General features: G+C 35.7%; 1 long non-coding RNA gene and 1 pseudogene across 1 annotated transcript; both read left to right on the forward strand.

Moving 5' to 3' along the window:
- The first annotated feature begins 5,746 nt into the window (after nucleotides 1-5,746).
- Nucleotides 5,747-9,171, forward strand: LOC111890662 (uncharacterized). The gene is made up of 3 exons (XR_002849935.2): nucleotides 5,747-5,985; nucleotides 6,104-7,667; nucleotides 8,876-9,171. It is a non-coding gene; the product is annotated as an uncharacterized LOC111890662 (long non-coding RNA).
- An 8,804-nt stretch (nucleotides 9,172-17,975) lies between these two features.
- Nucleotides 17,976-20,155, forward strand: LOC111890663 (uncharacterized mitochondrial protein AtMg00530-like; annotated as a pseudogene).
- Nucleotides 20,156-20,886: the final 731 nt, after the last annotated feature.

Here is a 20,886-nt window from a genome sequence, read left to right on the forward strand (position 1 = left end):
AAAGGGGAAACAAAATCACTGACCATATAAAACTACAGAACACCTATACTTGACAAAGGGTTCAGATAATCTTTCGAGTAGAAGATTTATCCCTACAACGATTAGAATCACACGAGAGTTGCACAACAGGGTCAAATCAATTACTCTGAGATTATTTAATCCCACTACAAGTGACTTAACATTTCCCAATCAATCAGTTACTCCACCACTCACGAGACCCAATCACTAACACTACCCAAAACACTAAACTGCCTGAAACACTGAAACTGCCCGAACATGTTGTCTCATGGCTGCTTTCCAAAATCCATAGAGACCTCCCCGTTCCCAATTCATCATCCAGTCATCTAAAATACTAGATTACAACCTGGTTGTTGAGCCAAAAGACTCCCACACAGTCGCTCCTCGCGACTTCTGACAGAAAGCCTCATAGTCAATACTTACCCAGACCATCTCGACTCAAACCTGATGCTAAACTGAATGCTACAGGATCAACTATAGTTTTTTCCTCACACCCGGTCTCCCACGACCTACCATAACCTGGTCTCAAACATATCGCGGCCCTCCAACAGCCTTGCGAACTGACCCACCCTGGCCTAAACCATCTGAAGGGAACCACGATCAAAATTCAGTGTTGCCATGATCTCACCACTGAACAAGGACTGGTGAATGCTATGGGTCACCCCGCAGTCTTACAACACTTACACTTACCATAATCGCAACCCAATGCCTTACCTCTAATCTATCAAATCGAATACACCTAGAGTCGAGCATACACTTGAACGAACGCTCCTCTCCTAACAACGGTGGTGCTTGAACACAAAAATTCTTCTATTGATAATTTTCGATCTTACTAGGACAGATGATAAAACCCCATAACCCTGTCTTCACTAGAGAACTAACCCAATAACCCTGACCATAGATCCTCCAAGCAATACTCCTGAATTGATCCCAACAAAAACCTAGAACAGCAACAGAACACATCGAACCCACTCAACAAGATATGACCCTTGATAACCTAGAAAATATCAGAGAATCAACCCGAGATACTACTTATCCAACCCAAGCAAAATATAAAGCAATACCGACTCCCGATAACAACCTAGAAGAAAACAAAAGATGAAAAACCCGTAAAACATCCGAAGGAATCCTGACCCTCCTGATAACATGGTACAAACTCCTCTATCGATCCCAAATGACAAGAACTAACCACAAGATCCTCTTTCCTGAAGGATTATAGAGATCCACACGCTTTGGGCTCCAGATGAGCCCCCAACTGCCCTGCTATAAACATGGACCGAAAGGCCCCGAGATGACCATCCAAGGATCCGAAATTCTCTTCCTTAGCTAAATTAGAGACCACCAAGGTCCAATCCGAAACATTGTGAGTAATCTCCTATGATATGAACTCCCCCGATTGCGCCTCGATCGGTTCAATACTCGTTGTTGAACCGGAACCAAAATCTGAACCCCATTCGTGGGTGCTCCACACCATACCAAAACAACATGCAAGATATCTGAATGTAAATCCTCATCCCAAAGGCTTCTTAGGTTCTCCAAGACTCTCCCTGATTTGAGTATGGATCATGTGCTTTCAGTAGTACGAGCCCAATACTACCTTCCACACCTATTCATACTTTCCTCGTGGATCCTCTTGAATCTCCTAAGTCACCTTCTCAATTCCATACACCAGCACTTGCTAACCCGCACACCCAAACCACTGAAGCAATCCCTAGGCTTTCCTAGGTTCCCGACCTCACCCTACCATCAGGTGCAGAAGAATTCTTCATAATGTGAGTTAGCTACCTAATGAACACTATCATATGCAATAGAGCTTAGATAATTGTTCGAGTAACAGACTCATCCCTATAACGGTTAGATTCAAACAAGAGCTGTGAAATAGGGTCAAATCCGCCACTTTGAGATTATCCAATATTTGACACATGTAACTTGACATATTAACTCAATAACTAACTCACATAACTTATGAGTTCCATAAAGCACAAAGCAACCAACATTCGTGCAGTATCACTCCAATCCCACATAATACAACTCATACTAGGAGCTCATACTCCCGCTACTGATTCTCTTATACCTACAATCACACCCAAACCGGCATCCAATGCTTCCTATGCTACCAGGCATCACATAACAGGCTAACCTACCACTTATAAGCTCCTATAATAGGCATATAAAGGCATCTCTCCAAGCATTCTAGCTTGCAAAAACTGAGCAAATCCTTAGCCCTAACTAGCATGCGATTCCACAAATTCACAGATAAAAGCGTAACAGATAACATGTATGGGTATTTTGGGAAAACTTACTTGCACTCGGCCGATTGCACGCATCACACCCTTTTCTTTGATTAGAAGTTCATTTTAGTTAAATGTCTATTTCAAAAAAAATCACCAAACCCTCAGTTTGAGTTCAGGCACACCCGAGAGTATGACTGAACCCCTCAAACCAAGGCTCTGATACCAACTTGAAACATCCCAAAAAAAATCCAAGGTAAAAATTACATTTTTATTATAATCAAAACACCATTGTAATCTATTCTAAACATTGAAAAGCATTTCGATTAACACAAATATCAAAGTCCAATCCCAAAGATCACATATTGTGGAAAACATTGGTGTATGCGTTGCGATCGTCCCGAGCTCTTTCATTTTAAAACTGGAGTACCTGAAACATAAACTGAAAACCGTAAGCACAAAGCTTAGTGAGTTCCCCAGGATACCTCATACCATACATAACTAAGCACATAACGGGCCCTACCCACTGAGATACGGGCCCCGCCCACACTCGACTGAGATACGGGCTAGGGATGTCAAAATCCCTTGTGGGACCCCGCTCCCGCGGGACCCTGATACCGTACGTGACTAAATTTTAAAAAAAAAAACGGGATCGGGAGTGGGGGCAGGGGTAGATTTAAACCCCGTTTATTTTTCGGGACCGGGGTCGGGACTCGGTATTTCCGTCCCGTACTCCCGCGGGGGCCCCGGTCGTACATTTATGTAAAAAATATATATATTTAGTATAAAATACATATACAAAATAGATTTTCTAATTTTAGTTTTAGTGTAGGTTTCACTTTCCCGTTTCCAATTAATGGATGTTGAAGATGTAGCGAATTTATCATATATTTTTGGACATGTAAGTATTTTATATTTTTAATGTTGGATTTGTCGTATTTAATATTTGTAAGATTGTTGGAATTGTCGTTTTGTAATGTTGGATTCATAATGTTGGATTTATAATTTTTTAGTTTCTAAAAGATGAGGTTTTAAGCTTTTAAAATTATTTAAAACAATTTTTTTAACCTAAAACAAAGCAGTTTTTTAGCAAAAAAAATCGAATTTTAAGCCTATAAACCGGGGGAATGGGGGCGGGACCGTGGGCGGTGGAGGTAACCGAGGGCGAGACTAGGGTCTATATAAACGGGTGATCCAGGGGCGGGACCGAGGGCGAGGGCAACAACTAATTTCGGGAGCGGGGGCGGGGACAACTATTTCTGCTCCCGTTTGGTCCCGTTGACATCCCTAATACAGACCCTGCCAACACTCGCATAACAGGTCCGACCCACTGAGATACGGGCCCCACCCACACTTGTATAGACATAAAATCATATAAACATTCAACACATGCGAAAATCACAAATACAATAGCATACTACACAATCATTGGTCCCCGCCTACATACAAATCATATATGCACAACCTGATACTAGCATATAGAATAATCATCGTGCCCCGCCCAACATACATATCAATGCATACATATGCAAGAGTCACGCAGACAACTGGCATCCTAACATAATAACCATGGGTCAGTATTAGTGTCGTCGAGTCGCTAAACACAGTAAGGAGACTCACCTCACCTCGAATGCTGAAGCTCACTGTGAGAAATCCCTAACTGCTGCCTTGACAACTCCTTAAACTAACAATACTAAAATATCACCCAATGAGCAATTGGGTTCCAAACCATGATCCAAAATCCATACTTAGGGTAAAATGACCATTTTACCCCTGGCCCAAAAATATTCATAACTAAAGCCCAAACCTAAAACCAACAAGATCCAAAACCACAAAATCCATGAAAGTTCATTAATGGCCCAATTTTCCAAATTGGGCCCAATCTCATATGGGTCTTATCTAAGCCCATATTTTCCTCGAATACAATTTAGGTTACCTCAAACACCCCTTGGGACAAACTGGGTCAAAAGAGTAAGTCAAAAGTCAAATTCAACGCTAAAGTCAACGGTCCAGGTGACTCAACTCGCCGAGTTTGTCCTTCAACTCGCCGAGTTCTCAACAAACCACAGAATCGCCAAGAATCGATCCAACTCGTCGAGTTTTCCACTCTTTTTCACCAGAATTGGGACAATCCTAAACCAACTCGCCGAGTTCTACTATGAACTCTTCGAGTTCTTCAGTCAGCAAACCCACCTAATCTATTAAGCCACTTAATCATCAAGATAAGGCTTCAAATTGCAGATCTGGTCCCTTAAGGTTGTATTTATGAGTAAAGTCTCCAACTTTACTCTTATGCAAGGCTAGAAGAAGCTCAAAAACAAAAAATAAGCTAGAAGAAAGGCTTAATGGATGCATGGAGCCCTTAAGACCATAAAGTTGACACCTTTATGCCAAAAGAGCTCCCTGGGACCCTAGATCTAAAATGGTTTGTCCTAATGAGACATCCAACTCCTACCAACCACTCCATTTAGACCAAACCATGCAAAAGAACCCTAAGAAGGAGATCTATGAATTCACAAAGCAAGGTTGAGACTTTTTACCAGATAAGTGTTGAACATGAAGCAAGGATTCGAGATCTATCAGCTCCTTTTTGTATCACCAACTCTCACCAAGCTTCCCTTCCTTCCAATAGCTTCAAACACACCACAAAAGCACTCAAAATGGCTCACAACACTTAAAAATGCCTTAGGGTTTCGAGGTTACGGTTTAGGAAAATGGTGGCTGGAAATGAGGCCAACAAATAGGGTTTAAGTTGTTTAAATAGGGTGCAAAACCCATAAATTAGGGTTTCCCAAACAACGTCCAACTCGTCGAGTTGGTCCTCTCCAACTCGTCGAGTTGGTCTTCAAAACAAACACGACCAACACGTTGAGTTTCTTCCCCCAAACTCGACGAGTTGGACTTTAGAAATGAGATTTTATTTCCATAATTGAACTTATAGATTCCGGATGTTACAGATCATCTTTTGGGTCAATCCCTAGAATTAGTTTTCACGATGGAGATGATCATGAAAAATATTACTCCTCGATTGTTTTGTGTTTTTATAATCTTGGTTGTTTTATTTTTAAATTTCATTGTTTTTTATGTAATTTTTACTTATTATTTTAGTTTTTACTATGTACTTATTTTAAGTAACGAAATAATTATATTTATTTAATTTTTGGGTTTATTAATCATTATTTAATTCATTCTATTTATTTTAAAATTATAAAGTTCAAAATTAATTTTTTGTTAAATGAACGATAGTGAAAGCTGATAATTTTTTGATTTTTGATGACTTTGAATGAATGAAAAAATGGCATGACATGAAAAAATAATAATGGTAAAATATGATTACAGCCACTGTTCTTAAAGTGGAAAAAGTAATTGCAAACTCCTAATATTACTAAAAGTTACTAAAAGTGGCATATATATATATATATATATATATATATATATATATATATATATATATATATATATAAAAACCCTTTTATTATCCTTATTTCTATATTTGATTCATAGGGTTCCAACAACGCCACGTATCCTACATTCATTCGGAGCGACACAACATTCGACACAACGTTCTGGTGCTGTTGCAACCCTTCTGTACAATTTCAATGCCGCCATGTCATCCAACCTTTGAACGACGCCAATCAAATTGGAGGAGTAAATCGACATTTTTCTTCAATAGCTTCCTAAAAGCGGTGCATTGAGTCAACACGATCTCTCATACACACTTATTGGCGAGAAAAGGGTATATATATACCCTTTTCTCTCCATAAAAGATTAATCAGTTTCAATTGTTTTCCAGTTTTCCTTATCAATTCTCTTTTTCTCATCGGTTTTTATCATAATTATTGTTTTTTCATCAGGGTCTTAGTGGAATGCTCTAAAGTGGGAGCAGTTCAGGTCCGAAGACAAAGAATTTTCTTCGGATTACAAGGTCTATGGGGTTTTCTCGTTACCCACATTATTATTACATTTTGTTTGATTTGTTAAAATCACCAAAGGAATGGATTGTCAAGTAAGAATTCATTTTATTCTTAATTTTTAAATTTCATTTTAATGTTCTTTTGAAACCCTTGCTTTTCTGGGTTTTTGATTTGTTCAACTCATTCAAATTTCAAGTACTATGGCGATAGGGTTTCAAATAATCTGGTCTTATCTCCTTCAGATCGTAATATAGGAGAGTATGCTTTTTTATTTCTTGCTTTTGGTCGTTGAGAATTCTCTAAGGCCTTTAATCGATCCTGCATCATGATTCTTTATTTCTTTTCTAAACTTGGTGCTTTATAATTTCAATTATATAAATTTTGTTCAAGAAGGTTAATATTTATTTTTTCATCTTCCATTTGTTTGAAGACGACATCTTTTGTATTTTGTCATATATTAAGGAAGTTCAGTTCAGTTTGTGATTCTGTTGGGGATTTTGGAAATATTGAATAAGGTTTAGGAACAAAAAGTTTAGCATGACTATTATAACATTCCACTACTTAGATTGCTTGTGTGGATGATTCAAAGAAAATCAATGAAATAAAGAACGAGTTTTTTGAATTTACATTTCAAAGCGTCTTTTCATGTGATTTGTAATACGATTAGTAAAATTCTATACCATTCCTTGGTTTGGTGTCAAGATGTTATGAACTGATTACATATTTTGGATTTTGTAAAGTGAAATGTTTTAAAATTGTTCTAAGTAAAATTTTCTGATAGGGTGAAGATAAGGGTTTATATAAACTATATATGTTAATTGAAGATTGGTTTGCTAAATATACAGTTATCATTATATTCATTAACATGAGAAAACTTAAGACCATGAAAAATAATTTATAAACTCATGATTTGATAGTATTTTTTGGACTTAATTTTCCTTCATTGGATCTGTCATAATTAAAATACCAGAAAATAAAGTTTTTAAGAGATTATACAACATGTATGCATCTTCGTTAAGCAATGTTTGATGAATAATTGGTTTAATTCCATGAAAAAAGTAACAACAAAGATTGCAAATGTAGAAGTTAGGCACTTTCTGATTTGTACATATATAGAAGCTTTTGTTGGACTTGGTAGGACAGTGACATGTGACTTTAACCAAAATTATATATCAAGGTTGCTTGTGATGGAAACAGGGGAGGATGATGAGAAAGTGGTTCTAGAGTTTGAAGGGTTGATGATTCTACTGGCACATTTGTGCATGGAAGTTTCTTTTGATCTTTGCCACCACAATGCTTTTTGTTTATGGCGGTTTGAAGCTTGGTCAATCCATTTTGATGTAAAACAATTGTTATTATTCAATTCCTTTAAGGTTTTTTTTTTTTTGATATACTTGGTATTTGTTGATTATGGTCAAGAGGTTAACTCTATACTACCAAGGGAAGTTGTGAGGAAATCCTATTTTGAAATGAGACTTCATTGATGTATTGGCTTCCATACAAGGTAGGTGACAATATGTTTTTGGTTCTTGCAAGGTATTTTATTTGGAACATACAAAACTACTGTAAAAAGTAGCTATTGAAAGGTCCATTAAAGCTAAAAAAACACCAAAAAGAAAAGCCATGCTTAGAATTTTTTTTCAAAATTTAACTATGTTTGTTGATTGGCTTTTTGTAGTTATTTTTAGTTGTAATTGTTTGTCACTTAAGGTAAATATGTATTTTGTGTTTTTGTATTTTGTGATTAATAAGGTATTTACATAAATGGTATAAACATATTTAATAGTTAATATTTGTTTTCGACCAAAAAAAAATGTTAATGTTTGTTTTTTTGTTTTATAATGACGTCAACAGGGAATTTTCCTCACAAAATTGGTTTGCTTAGTGATCTTCGTATTAGTGACTTAACAAAAGATTTTTTTGAATGATATTGAATTTAATTACAAGAGTAAATTGTTTAACCACTCGAATCATGAGAATGTGAGCAATACTTGCTACCAGTTGTATATGTATGTACAATCTCATTTAATATATTATCACTAGCTATCAAATTTGAAGAATTATTTAATACATTTGTTTTAGTTACTTTGTTAATAAATGTGAATCACTAAGTTTTGATTTGTTAAGCTTGATAGATCATCACCAAATATAAGATTCTTCCGAAATTTCATAGCCATAAATGTTCTGATTAATTTTTTTTCTTTTTTGAGTTTTTTTTGGGGAGATTGAGGTTAGTAAGAAAAAGTTATTAGTCTAACTATGTGTGAATATGAACTGAAACATCCATTATTAGATAACCTTGTAGCAAATTTATGTGTATACTTGGGTGTATGGTAGATCTATGTTTTGTTGGAATAAAGTTTTACTGGAGAAACATCATAATCTGATAACCTTGAAGTAAGGGCTGTTTTTTTAGTCATGAATTATACATATGTCCTCCAAACTTGCCTAACAAGTCATCACACTGAGAATTCTTTCATTTATTTCTATTACAACACTGTATCTTTAATTCACATGTTATTAACAACAAAGTACTTTCTTCCCCTTGCCCATAATAGCAATTTACTTTCATTTTCGTATTATGAATCACATTCATTCAATTAAATAACACATTAACTACCTATTTGAATTCAACAAGTATATATAGACGGTTGCAAGGTAAAAAAAGCTTTTAAATTACCAAGTCCTTCTAATCAGTGCTTTATTTTTTAGGTCACATCAAATTAAGAAGCAGAGGACATAACAATACAGATCAACCGGCAACCATAGAACAACTGCCTAAATCCTTGAAATAGAAATCAAAGATGGTATTTTATGATTAATACCAATATCCTTAGAGTGCACAACAAATGACGTTGATAGGTAATAAGTTTTCCATAAGGTGAAAAATCATATCAAGAAATCTCAATGAATTTTCATTTATTTGTTGATTATAGTAACATACTTTCCTTTTCATTTTCATTTTCTTATTCGTCCAGTGTATATTGAAAATCCATCCATTTATAACATTATACTTTTACTTCTTTATTTAACAAAATATGTTTTAGATAATGGTAAAAAAAAATACCCAAATTGTTTTTCATGGGTCGTGCTTAGCACGGACCTCAAACTTTCTAGTGTATATATATATATATATATATATATATATATATATATATATATATATATATATATATATATATATATATATATATATATATATATATATATATATATATATATAGGGAATGGTTATATGGAAAATAAAAAAAAAAACACTAAAAAAACCTTAAAAATCCATAAAATACTTAGAGATCACAAAACTTTTTTTTTTTTGATTTTATATATGAAAAAATCGAATATTTATTTAAAAATTCGCTGAAAAAAATAAAAAATTAATTTTTTTTTGTTTAAAAAATTGTTTTTTACAAAAAAAAAATTCTCCGAATTTGTAATAAAAGGTGCGATTTTTTCAAAAAAAAAGTTTTGTGATCTATAAGTATTTTTTTTATGTATTTTACTATTTTTATGATTTTTAGGGTTTTTTTTTAGGATTTTTTGTTTTCCATAGAACCTAAACCAATATATATATATATATATATATATATATATATATATATATATATATATATATATATATATATATATATATATATATATATATATATATAGTTAGGTTATTATGAAACCATCATATTTTGTGACGTATGCAGACGCGATCCTAGTCAGTTATCTTGGTTTCAACAAAAATAATTCTAAAATGCTAAAAAAGTGAAAAAAATATTAAACAAAATATATTTTTTTATCATTTTCGTCATTTTTATATCAAAAAATAAAAACAAAATAATTAAAAAAAATCACATCACCGTGAAAATTCATTAAATAATCTTAACACAATATTATATTAGAGTATTACTCACATGTATATATACGTGTATTATTCTACTAGAATATTGTAATTTATAATTTTTAAAAAAATCTAATACAATGTTAGAGTTTTAGCTTTTTTGAAATAGATTTTTTTATTTTTGTAAAAAATTCTAAAATAAAAAAAAAAAAAGTTAAAAATTATTGTATTATTTTCGTCAATTTTTATTTCCAAAAAAATTATTGTCACTTTGGAAATTCTTTCAAATATCATGTAAGAATATTATATAAATATATATTATTTTACTTAAATATTATAATTTATAATCTTTTTTGAAATTTTATAATATACTAATAGAATATAACATGTATTGTTATAATATCGTCTTTTTAGAACTTTTGTTTTGTTAACGTGGATTTTTCTTTTAGAATTGTTTTTGAAAATAAAAAATAACGGAAATAATAAAAAATATATTTTATATTTTTTTGATTTTTTTTACAATTTAGAATATTATTTTAATTGTTTTGATCTTCAAGATGGATTGCTAGAATTGGTAATATGGCAAAATTTCCCAACAAATAAAAAGTCTTCACCATAAATTTGTAAAATTTGTTACACATTTCAATTTTGGCATAGTATCTTCAAACTATACGAAATAAAAACAACTTAATGTTATTAACGTATGATAGCCGACGAAAGGGTTTAATTTTGCTGACGTCATGTTCTTCTAAGAAACATTGAAGTCATGTTTTTATGGACCATGTTTGCACAAATAGATAAGTAGTGTAGGTCTACCTCAATCCTCTACATATGATTTTAAAATATAATCTAATAACTCTTTTTTCCCTAGACAAAAATAGTGATTTCTTTTCCCTAGAAACGTGCCAACTTCTACACCTCTCGTCATATGAATGGTTAGAGTTTTCAGCTAAACCCAAAAGCACCCATCTTCAAGTGCTTACATTCCTCCACTAAGACCGTAAGGTCTCGGGGTTAGTTTGTTGTCGGCATTCCGACCTGCTACATATCGCCCACGGTAAATACTGTCCTTCAACCAATTTTTTTACCGACGGCAATCTTTAACGGCACAGGTTCACCGATGGCCTCTCTCTCTCTCTCACACACACACACACACTGGCAGGTTATGCATGATAATTTTTGTAATTGTCGAATCCGAAGCCTATATCATCTTGAACAAGAAAAAAACTTGTTTGTTTATTTCTTCTGTATCAGTATATGTACATGCAGATAGAGAAAGTTTAGAGAGATGAAACCCGATATATATGGAAATGGGAAAAGTAGCATTTCAATCACTATACACATTCCTATTTAAGTAGGGTCAAAGTGCATGCAAACTTTTTGATATTTCCATCATTTACATTTAAAAGACCCTTAGACTATATAATTTATGGGATAATGACTTGAAAGGGTAACGAACATTCAATTTTTGTCACATTTAGTCATTAAACTTTTTTTGGTTATTTATTTGCTATTGAACTATTGAAACTGTTCACATTTTACCCTTATGACCGGCTGTTACCAGTCATAAGGGTAAAATATGAACAGTTTCAATAGTTTAGTGGCAAATAGATAACGAAAAAAAGTTTAGTGACTAAATGTGAACAAAATCGAAAGTTCGTTTCCCTCTAAAAAGTTCAATGACTAAATGTGAACAAACTTCCTATTGTATTATGTTTTAGCAAAATTATTTATTTTTGTTTAATTGTAGCAACATTTGTTGATAAAGAAATCTATGAAATAAAAAAACAAAATGTAACATCCGGATTTCCAGGTACATAATTTAAGTATTTTTCTTTTGAGTTAAGAAGAGAGACTCGACGAGTTGACGCCTCAACTCGTCGAGTAAGGTCGCGACTGATGACTCGGATTAATGAATGGACTCGACGAGTCGGTGAGGCGACTCGACGAGTCCGCGTTGTTGGTAGAAACCCGAAATCTTTGGGCCCAAGCCATACTTAAAGGCACTTATGGCCTTCAATTGTGACTACCTTTCCCATAAGTGAGAACCCTAGCGAGCTTGAGTGTGTAGAGTGAGAGGAAAAGCTATCTTGAGCTTTTTGGTGTGATGGATCTGGACCCTTCTAGGTTCAGAGAGCCGAGAATATGAAGCTTTAGTAGAGTAAACCTTGGGGTTCGAAGTTAGGAAGTATTTATGGGATTTTTATGGTATATATAGTTACTTTCATCTTACACATAGATATGAAATATTTTATATAAATTACATGCTATGTGTGAATATTATTTGAATACTTGTTGTCTATGCTGGATGAACGATTTTATACATGTTTTAAAAGATTTAAACGGTATATTTATTTTATATCTACAAATATGTTGCGGATGAAACATGGGTAGATGAAATAGTTGGTGTGTGATAAAATAAAATGATGAGAGATAGGTGATGATAGAAAGGTGATGATAATTAGGTAAATAGATGATGAAGAATATGTAATGTAGGATGAAAGGAGATATCATAACCTTAACCAACAATGTGGCGATGTAGTCATCTACCAGAGTATAGATGGCGACCACAGACTATTCTAGACAACCCAGTGGAAACACCAGCAGGCCCATAACCTGTAGGTGATGAATTACGAGTTCAAGCGATGTTGTAACTACGTATTCATGCGATGATACTCTAACCCCTTACTATGAATTACGAGTTCAGACGATGTTGTAACTACATATTCATGGGATGTCACAAATTTCACATGCCAAACCAATGGTCACAATTCACATCAGTGAGAATGGTTCATTTTTTTGTAAAACCAAAATTAGATTGGAAATTTTGATTTTTTATTTTGGAAAATGTCAAACCATTGGTTTTTTATTTTGTTTTTGGTTTTTGGTTTTTTTTTCAAATATATTTTCAGGGTTTTTTTTTATTTCATAGATTTCTTCATCAACAAATGTTGTTACAATTTAACAAAAATAAATAATTTGCTAAAACATAATACAAGAGGAAGTTTGTTCACATTTAGTCATTGAACTTTTTAGAGGGAAACGAACTTTCGATTTTGTTTATATTTAGTCACTAAACTTTTTTTCATTATCTATTATTGAACTATTGAAACTGTTCACATTTTACCCTTATGACCGGCAACAGCCGGTCATAAGGGTAAAATGTGAACAGTTTCAATAGTTCAATGGCAAATAGATAACGAAAAAAGTTTAGTGACTAAATGTGACAAAAGTCAAAAGTTCATTACCCTTTCAAGTCATTATCCCATAATTTATCTCATCCGGAACTCACATATATTGACCTTCATAAAAATACTAATTTCATTTATACTTTGTGATGTCCAGACTATCAGATTTACATCCGGAAATCACATACCTTGACCTGCATAAACATATACTAATTTCATACATACTTCGTGATGCCCATAATATCGGATTAAAGGACCAATTAAAACACTTGCAAACACAAATCACAAAATAGATAATTCCAAAAGGGATTCTTTATGAATAAATATCAACTCCCTAAAAACAAAGGAAAAATAAACCACTTATAGGAGAAGAATATTAGATTCTTTCAATAATCCTAGGATTTCCAAATTGAGTAGGATACTATCCTTGATCATTTATCTAAATCAACTATAAAATATAAAGATTCCATAAATTGTAAATAATGAAAAACCCCATTTTTCCCTAAACAATCTCAAATGACCGAAAACATTATACATCATCACAAAGCGACGTAATTTGTTCTTTGTCATGTTTCACATAAATTCTATGAAATTCATTCAATTTTGATACTACAAAATTAGTTATGCACTTTCGATGATGAGTCGATGATGTCATCGACACTCCAATTCTAGTAGCGATGATGATACAAAATCGGAATCTGGTCATCAGGTTTTGGTGTCGGATCTGGATCGTGGATATGAAATGAGTGTCGTTAGCTGGTTCCCGAGGAGATTCCTAGTTTCAATAGGTAACGAAACCATTAGAACCTACCTAAGGACTATGCGTTGGGAGCAGGATCCGATGATCAAGTTAGATCGGTGTGAGTGAAGAGATAGTCTATCCTGGCCCGAGAGACCCATATAGGTATGTTGGGAGTGTATGGGCATGGTGACTGATTTCCCAAGGTGGGAGAAGTCCGAGGGTGAATGTGGGAGCAGATCCATCTCCAAGGCAAAGAAAATATTATATTTATAGGGGACAATTCGGTCAAATGGAATTAGGTAAGGCCTTGTGCCAGCCTAATTCAGGCCAAGTCGGTTGGCGACAGTGTGCCAATCTGGCAGTTGCGCAGTGCTGGCAGGTGGGTCGGAGCTGCTTGAGTCACTAGAGGATCTGGTTTCATCTTCATCTTCATCTTCAACTTCAACAATTGCATCTTCAGGATCTAAAAAAATAGCTTCATGTTGATCTGCAGCATTGTAAGGATACCTTATCTAAATAATCATCCTTGGAAATAAGTGAGCATCTCCATCAACAGGATCAACATTCATGATCTTTTAGGAGGGGACTGGGGAAAATATGGGTGCCCCTTGATTAACATTATATCCCATGCCAACGTGATCCAAGAACAGAGCAAGCCATCGAGGATATGGCACATATGTTTCATGCTTGTTGCCACTAATACACTCAACCAACCGATCAAAGGAAAATTTAGCAAAATCTAGATCTTTGCTTTGAACCATGTCATACAAAATGCACAACTCGAAAAGTTTCAATTGGTCCAAACTTCCAATATTGTGATCAATACACCTTCCAATCGCCCCTGTTACATATGTCCAGTTAGCAGGAAAACGTTGACGAAGGACGACCTTAGCAGGATCACATTTAATACCCTGACGAGAGGAATCATAACCAAGTTGAGGAAGAATCGAATGACATGTTTTCACTAGGGTATTCTTCATAGGTGGCCATTTGAGGAAGATGGACAACCTGTCTAACTGTGACTGTACAAATATGAACCCTTGAACGACCATCTCCAACAGTTCAGGAGATAGTTTGAGCAGCTGCATCATAGGTACAAGAGTAGTAGAACTTACATACCTACTTTGCAAAGAAGGGTTCATGAGCATCGATAACAGCATAACGTAGAGGAAAAGTTTTCAAATAATTCACAAAGTCTTCAATGCTCGAGTTTTGATGTTGAGGAGAAATGGTATCAGTGAAGGCAACATTTTTTTCTAGAATAAAAATTGGGGTTTTAGGGGTGTTTGGGGCTTTGATGACCTTCTCAGCAGGAACAAATAGATCTAGAGCCATTGATGAAATATTGAAGTTGTAGAACTTAAAGCAGTGAAGAAGATGACCCGAGAGGGTTTTTGTGAGACTTTTCTTAACGAGAAAAGAAAAGTGACCTAGGAGAGAGAAAACTCGTATTTATATTCAAAAATCCCCCCACATTTCATGTAATCATTGTGGATGGAGAAATGTCATAAAAATCCCCAATCCCAAGGTAGCGGTTTACATTCTTATCCTCATCAGAAATTTATCATTGAGGAATTACAGTTTAAAAATAGTGAATCACATATTGAGCAAAATGAATCAGCGTATCGCAAGTTATAGTGGAAGATGTCAGCATATCATGAATTGCAACAAAAAGATTAGCACAATGGATTGGTTGGTGATGTCTCCTGATAGTATCTTGTGATACTATAGATCATTGACATAGTTTTGCGAAGTCTCATCAGTATATGGTCTTATACGCTAAATCATTGACTTCTTTTATTAAAAGAAAAAGGGCAAGTGTAAGGTCCTAAAACGGATCTTTACCAATGATCAAGCAATCATACAATCATAGAAACAAGAATATGAGTAGAAGAATAGTTGAAACAAGCTTGCACACGTTTTATTACTTGAAACGTCGGGTACAACTCATTTACACTTAGCTGTGAACTGTCTAGCATCAACAACAAAACAATGACCTAAACAACCCCTATATATAGTGGACTTGGGCCGAAAACTGGGTTTACGACCATAAACTCACTAGTGGGCCGTAAACACCCTAACAACCTACCCAAACATGATAAAGACTCAAAAGAACTTATTACAATGAAAGCCTAGATCAAACCACTAACTAGACCCTTCAATCTCCCCCTTGGTTTGGTGCTAGCTTGAGCTCAGTCTTTATCGACCACTATTACATCTGACTTTCCCATTGCTCCATTCCACATCCGCCTGTTGATGATATCGATAACCATAGCCATATATTCTTTGGAAGCTGGCTCAAAGATGTCTTCTGCAACTTTAATCAGATGATGGCTCAGTTGCTGTATATCCCATTTTCCAAACTGAAGCAGGTTTGTTTTGTCATATAAGCGGATACATCCCTTTTCAAGTTTAATGATAGCAGATGCAGTAGTTTCATCAAACACCCAGCACATCATGGACCATAGAGATCCATCTGGATGATTCTGAAGGATAGGAATCTGCTTTTACTTGATTGGTAGTAGGCCACATCACAGATCGAAGAGGTTGATTGGTTTTGGGATCAATTACACTTGGGTATACTTTAATAATTGACTCTGCAGCCTTCATTGAAGGAAAACCCTTGAGCACTTGATCTTCCAAGAAATGCTTGAACTGTGTAGCCATGGGATTCTGAGAGGGATTGGCAAAAGGAGCCCTTGATAACTCTGAAAGATCAACCCTGGTCCAGGAGTTGAAGTCATGAGCATCTTTATATAATTCAGTGTTGCCACTCTTCCATCTAACGATCCACACGTTTACAGTATCGTGAAATCCCCATGAAATGATCCCTGACCTATCACCATATACATTTTTAAAGCGATTCTCGTCAAGATCTGTAAAGGTGATGGTGGGCTGATCCGCAGGAGCATTCAGATCTCAGCAGATTTGGCCAGTTTTGCACGTTTCAAGGCCACAACACTCGGAGCTTGAGTTGGCTCTTCCTCAAATATATAAACAACACGTGATGTTTGAGCAGATGTCACAATACGGTGAGCTTGGATGTGCAGATTGATCCTCGACTCATCAGCGGATGCCTTGAACTTGTCACCAAGTTCCTTTTCTAGCGTTTTCTTTAAATCAAAGTAACTTGAAGTGAGGAGATTAAAGTGCTCTTGGAGGTCAGAAATCTGCTTGGTTTTCAAAGCTTTGTCCTTTTCAAGATCAGAAACTTGAATCTTCAGCTGTACATTTTCGCTCAAAAGATCATTAACTTGGATATTGAGCTCAATGTTCATTTGATCAAGCACATTTACTCTCTTCTGAAGGTCATCAATGGCTGGATTATCTTCTCCTGAATGACCTTCTCTAAAAGAAATCCCTTTAGCTCTAGGAGAAGGCATTGAGCTTTGTTCCTGAGCTAGATGCATGGCGAGACATACAGAGGCAACATCATGATCTGGCCTGGGAGAGAAAATCATGCTTGAGCAGAAGATCCACCAGCCTCAAAGGTGGTGCCAGGACCTTCACTGAAAGGTTTTGATGAGACAATAGCAAGAATGGTTGTTGGTGTAATTGGCAGGCCTTGAGATAAATCAGAATCCAGAAGTCCATGTCTAGGATCACGTCTTCTTCTCTTTGAAGGAGGTTGTAAGGTATGGATCGTTGCATCATCACTCTGAAGTGGTTTAGTGGTAGGTGAAACAACATCAAGGGAGGAATCCCTGACACTGTCACCATAGGAGTTATTGTATCAACCACTTGTTCAGTAGTAAGGGGTGTTGACTCAAGAACGTCATCGGAGTCCCATATCTCCGTTGTTGGATGAGGAACATCATTGATATTGTCAAGTAGCGTGTTGAGATTGACATTTGACAAAAAATCTTCATTACTTCCAAATTTGGTTGGAATTTCATCCTTATCAAAGCCCGTAAGATCAAGGTCTTCATACAGATCAGTCTTAGTCACACTCTTTGAAGACCCTTCATTATAGTAACTTTGGACTTGAACTGAAGTCGGATCATGTTCCTCTGCTACAGAAACATTTGGAGCAACTGTCTCTTCTCTTTCTTCTTGGTCTGACACAGTGATCACATCCTCTTCTGAAAGCACTCTTTCTGAGGAAGTAGGCTCATAGGATACTTTATCAGAGGATCCATGAGACTCGGATGCCTCATTAAGCTCAACAAATCTTCTGAACTTCACAAGTGGATACAGTCCTTGGAAAACGACCTTTCCCATGTGATTTTGCTTGATAAACCCAACAGTGTGAGGACCTAATGACTTCATGTCTAGGGTTTCTCCCTCCTTCACCATCTTGGGAAATTGTCTGTTGATAAATAATTGAATGAACCTGGGATACATCAAGAATGTATCTCGGGTTATAGCGTTGATGTTCACCACGAACTCGTCCAGAATAAATCTTGAGAAGTTGAATTTTATTCCTGCAACAAGTGAAGTGATGGCTCCTGTATTCCTTAATGAAATCTCATCAGCCCCAGACCTTCTCCCAGAGATGCAGCTCACAAATACATGAGCTAAGAATCTCTAATAGGGTGGCAGAAGCTTCTTCACAATAGGAGGAGAGTAGCCTTCATACCCCCATCTTCTTGAGAATCTTTTGGGCATCTATTCCTTGTCAGGAATAGTGGCCTTAGTCTATTACTATCGGCTATCTCACTCTCGGTAAATCAGGGGTTTTGTCGGGGAATCGGTGTCGTGGTGGTGCTACGAGATGGCGATTTATCGTATAGAAGAATGGATCCGCGGACCTATTGATTGACCATAGATGCGAACCGATCGACCGCTACCTAAGAGAAGATAAGTAGTTCTTCTATCATTCAAGGGCAAGGGGAGAACATGTAGCGGCTTGCCTAGATCTCGTATTTCCCACGTACCAACGATTCTCCTCTCAAAGTAATAGAGATATCCTTTTCTTTTTCCGGTATGTAGCTCCGCGAGCAAGGAGCACATCATCAGAGTAGGGCGAAAACGAACATAGGATCATGGCCCTTTTCTTCTTTCTTTTGCTGCTGATCTCACATCGAGAGCAACTCCTTCGTGTTCAGGATGATCGGATGAGAGATCTTCCTCCGACTCCGAGAAATCGGTCAAGCGGGAGGCTACCCTCGAATTACCTCTCTCTATAAAAACCCCCTCCCTAGAGGAGAGCATAAGCTCCGGGATGAGTATGTCCTGGATTACCGGATTCAATCTCGTCCTGATCCACCATGCTATTTTTTTCGAAATAAAAAAAGATTCTAGGAGAGGGCTCGTAATGATCTTATCAAAGATCACAAGGTGCATCCCGCTCTCAGTAGGAAAACCAGGTTGATCATTAATCAGCAACGTCTCCCTGATGAATTGCTTAGTGATCACAATCTTGCATCCTTTAACAGTTGCATCAACAGTGACTATTCCATTGTCATCTCTCTTCATCTTAACAGTCTTCCAGAATTCCCTTATGATGTTTTGATAGACCACGGTGTTCATAGTGATAGTAGAAGCTAGGAAGCATTCTCTCAGCCCGTGAATCCTTGACCTGAATTCTCCATGTGCAACTGGGGGATCTGCCAATACAATGGCCAAGTTGTGCATATCTGCGAATCTCAAGTTAGCCATTTGATCTACACTAAAACGAACCAAGTGAGAAAACAAATATAATAAAGTAGTTAAGGTTTCATGGTTCTCATATTTAATCAATTTAATTTGGGCCCCAAAATAATTTTGACCAAAAGGAGTTTACGGTCAACTTTGGGTTTACGGTCGTAAACTCCTGGCCGTAAACTCATGGTCGTAAGCTTGGATCGTAAACACCGACAGTTCCTATTTTGTTTGATTTTAGCCCCAAAATCCATCGATTTGATGAATAAAACACATTACCACGGTCGATTTGATGTACCTTTGAGATGGGCGGAACGATTTCGCAGAATGAGAATAATTTTTTTTCGAGAGGAGAGAGGATTGAGAGAGTTTGCGGCCGGAAAGAGTTAAGAATGAGGAGTTGAGGAGTTTCCGGCTGTAAACTCCCTTAAATACCCTTGACAACTTTACCTGTTTTCCACACAGTACTAAGCACAGTCCAATTTCCAAATTTTTATAAAAAATATAATCTTTTGAGGATTTAAAAATTAAAATTAAAATTAACATAAACAAAATAAAAATTAAATAAAATAAAAATAAAATAAAATTTTAAATTTTGACAATTACAAAATAAAATAAAATAAAATAAAAATTAAAATAAAATTAAAATTAAAATAAAATTAAAATCAAAATTAAAATAAAATAAAGTAAACTAAACTAAACTTATCTTAACAAACACTGAATATAATTTTGTGACGCAGGGATCAAAGTTGTTAGACAGCCTTAGTCTACTTGTCGGTACCTTTACCTTCATGTCTATGTCTGGTCGATCGTTGGTATTGTGATCCACTTAAACACGAAAAATTATGATAAGATTTGGACAAGCTAATAAGGACAAGACATTTTTGATTCTATATTCTTAGATAAAATTTCTAGGGACCATTTAGCTGACGACGACCAGGGATATTGTTGTCCACCTAAATTGAGCAGCGAGATCTACAGACAATCAGTAAGTGTTCAATTTTAATTGTACTAGAACATGTTTCCCGCTTCTTGGTATGCTCCAGTAATCAAGGATTTCCAGAATACTCCTTACACCGGGTGAGCAGACAATTATTGAGAGAAAAGATAGATTTAGAATGCATATCCTATACACCCAGGTCGGATCTCTTCCACTCACGCAGAGGATGAAACATATGACTAACTGAAGTTTTAGAGGGATTGAGAAAAAAGAATGATGCATATACCGTGTACCAGGTTGGATTGTAAGTCACGCAAAGGAGACAATATATGGCTAACAGATAGAAAGAATTGCATAGAGAGGAGATGTAGAGAGATAGAGTTGCATATGTTAACAGTCCAGGTCGGATCTTTCGCTCACGCAGAGGAGACAACATATGACTAA

This window comes from Lactuca sativa, chromosome 5, assembly GCF_002870075.4.
Source record: "Lactuca sativa cultivar Salinas chromosome 5, Lsat_Salinas_v11, whole genome shotgun sequence".
NCBI lineage: Eukaryota > Viridiplantae > Streptophyta > Magnoliopsida > Asterales > Asteraceae > Lactuca > Lactuca sativa.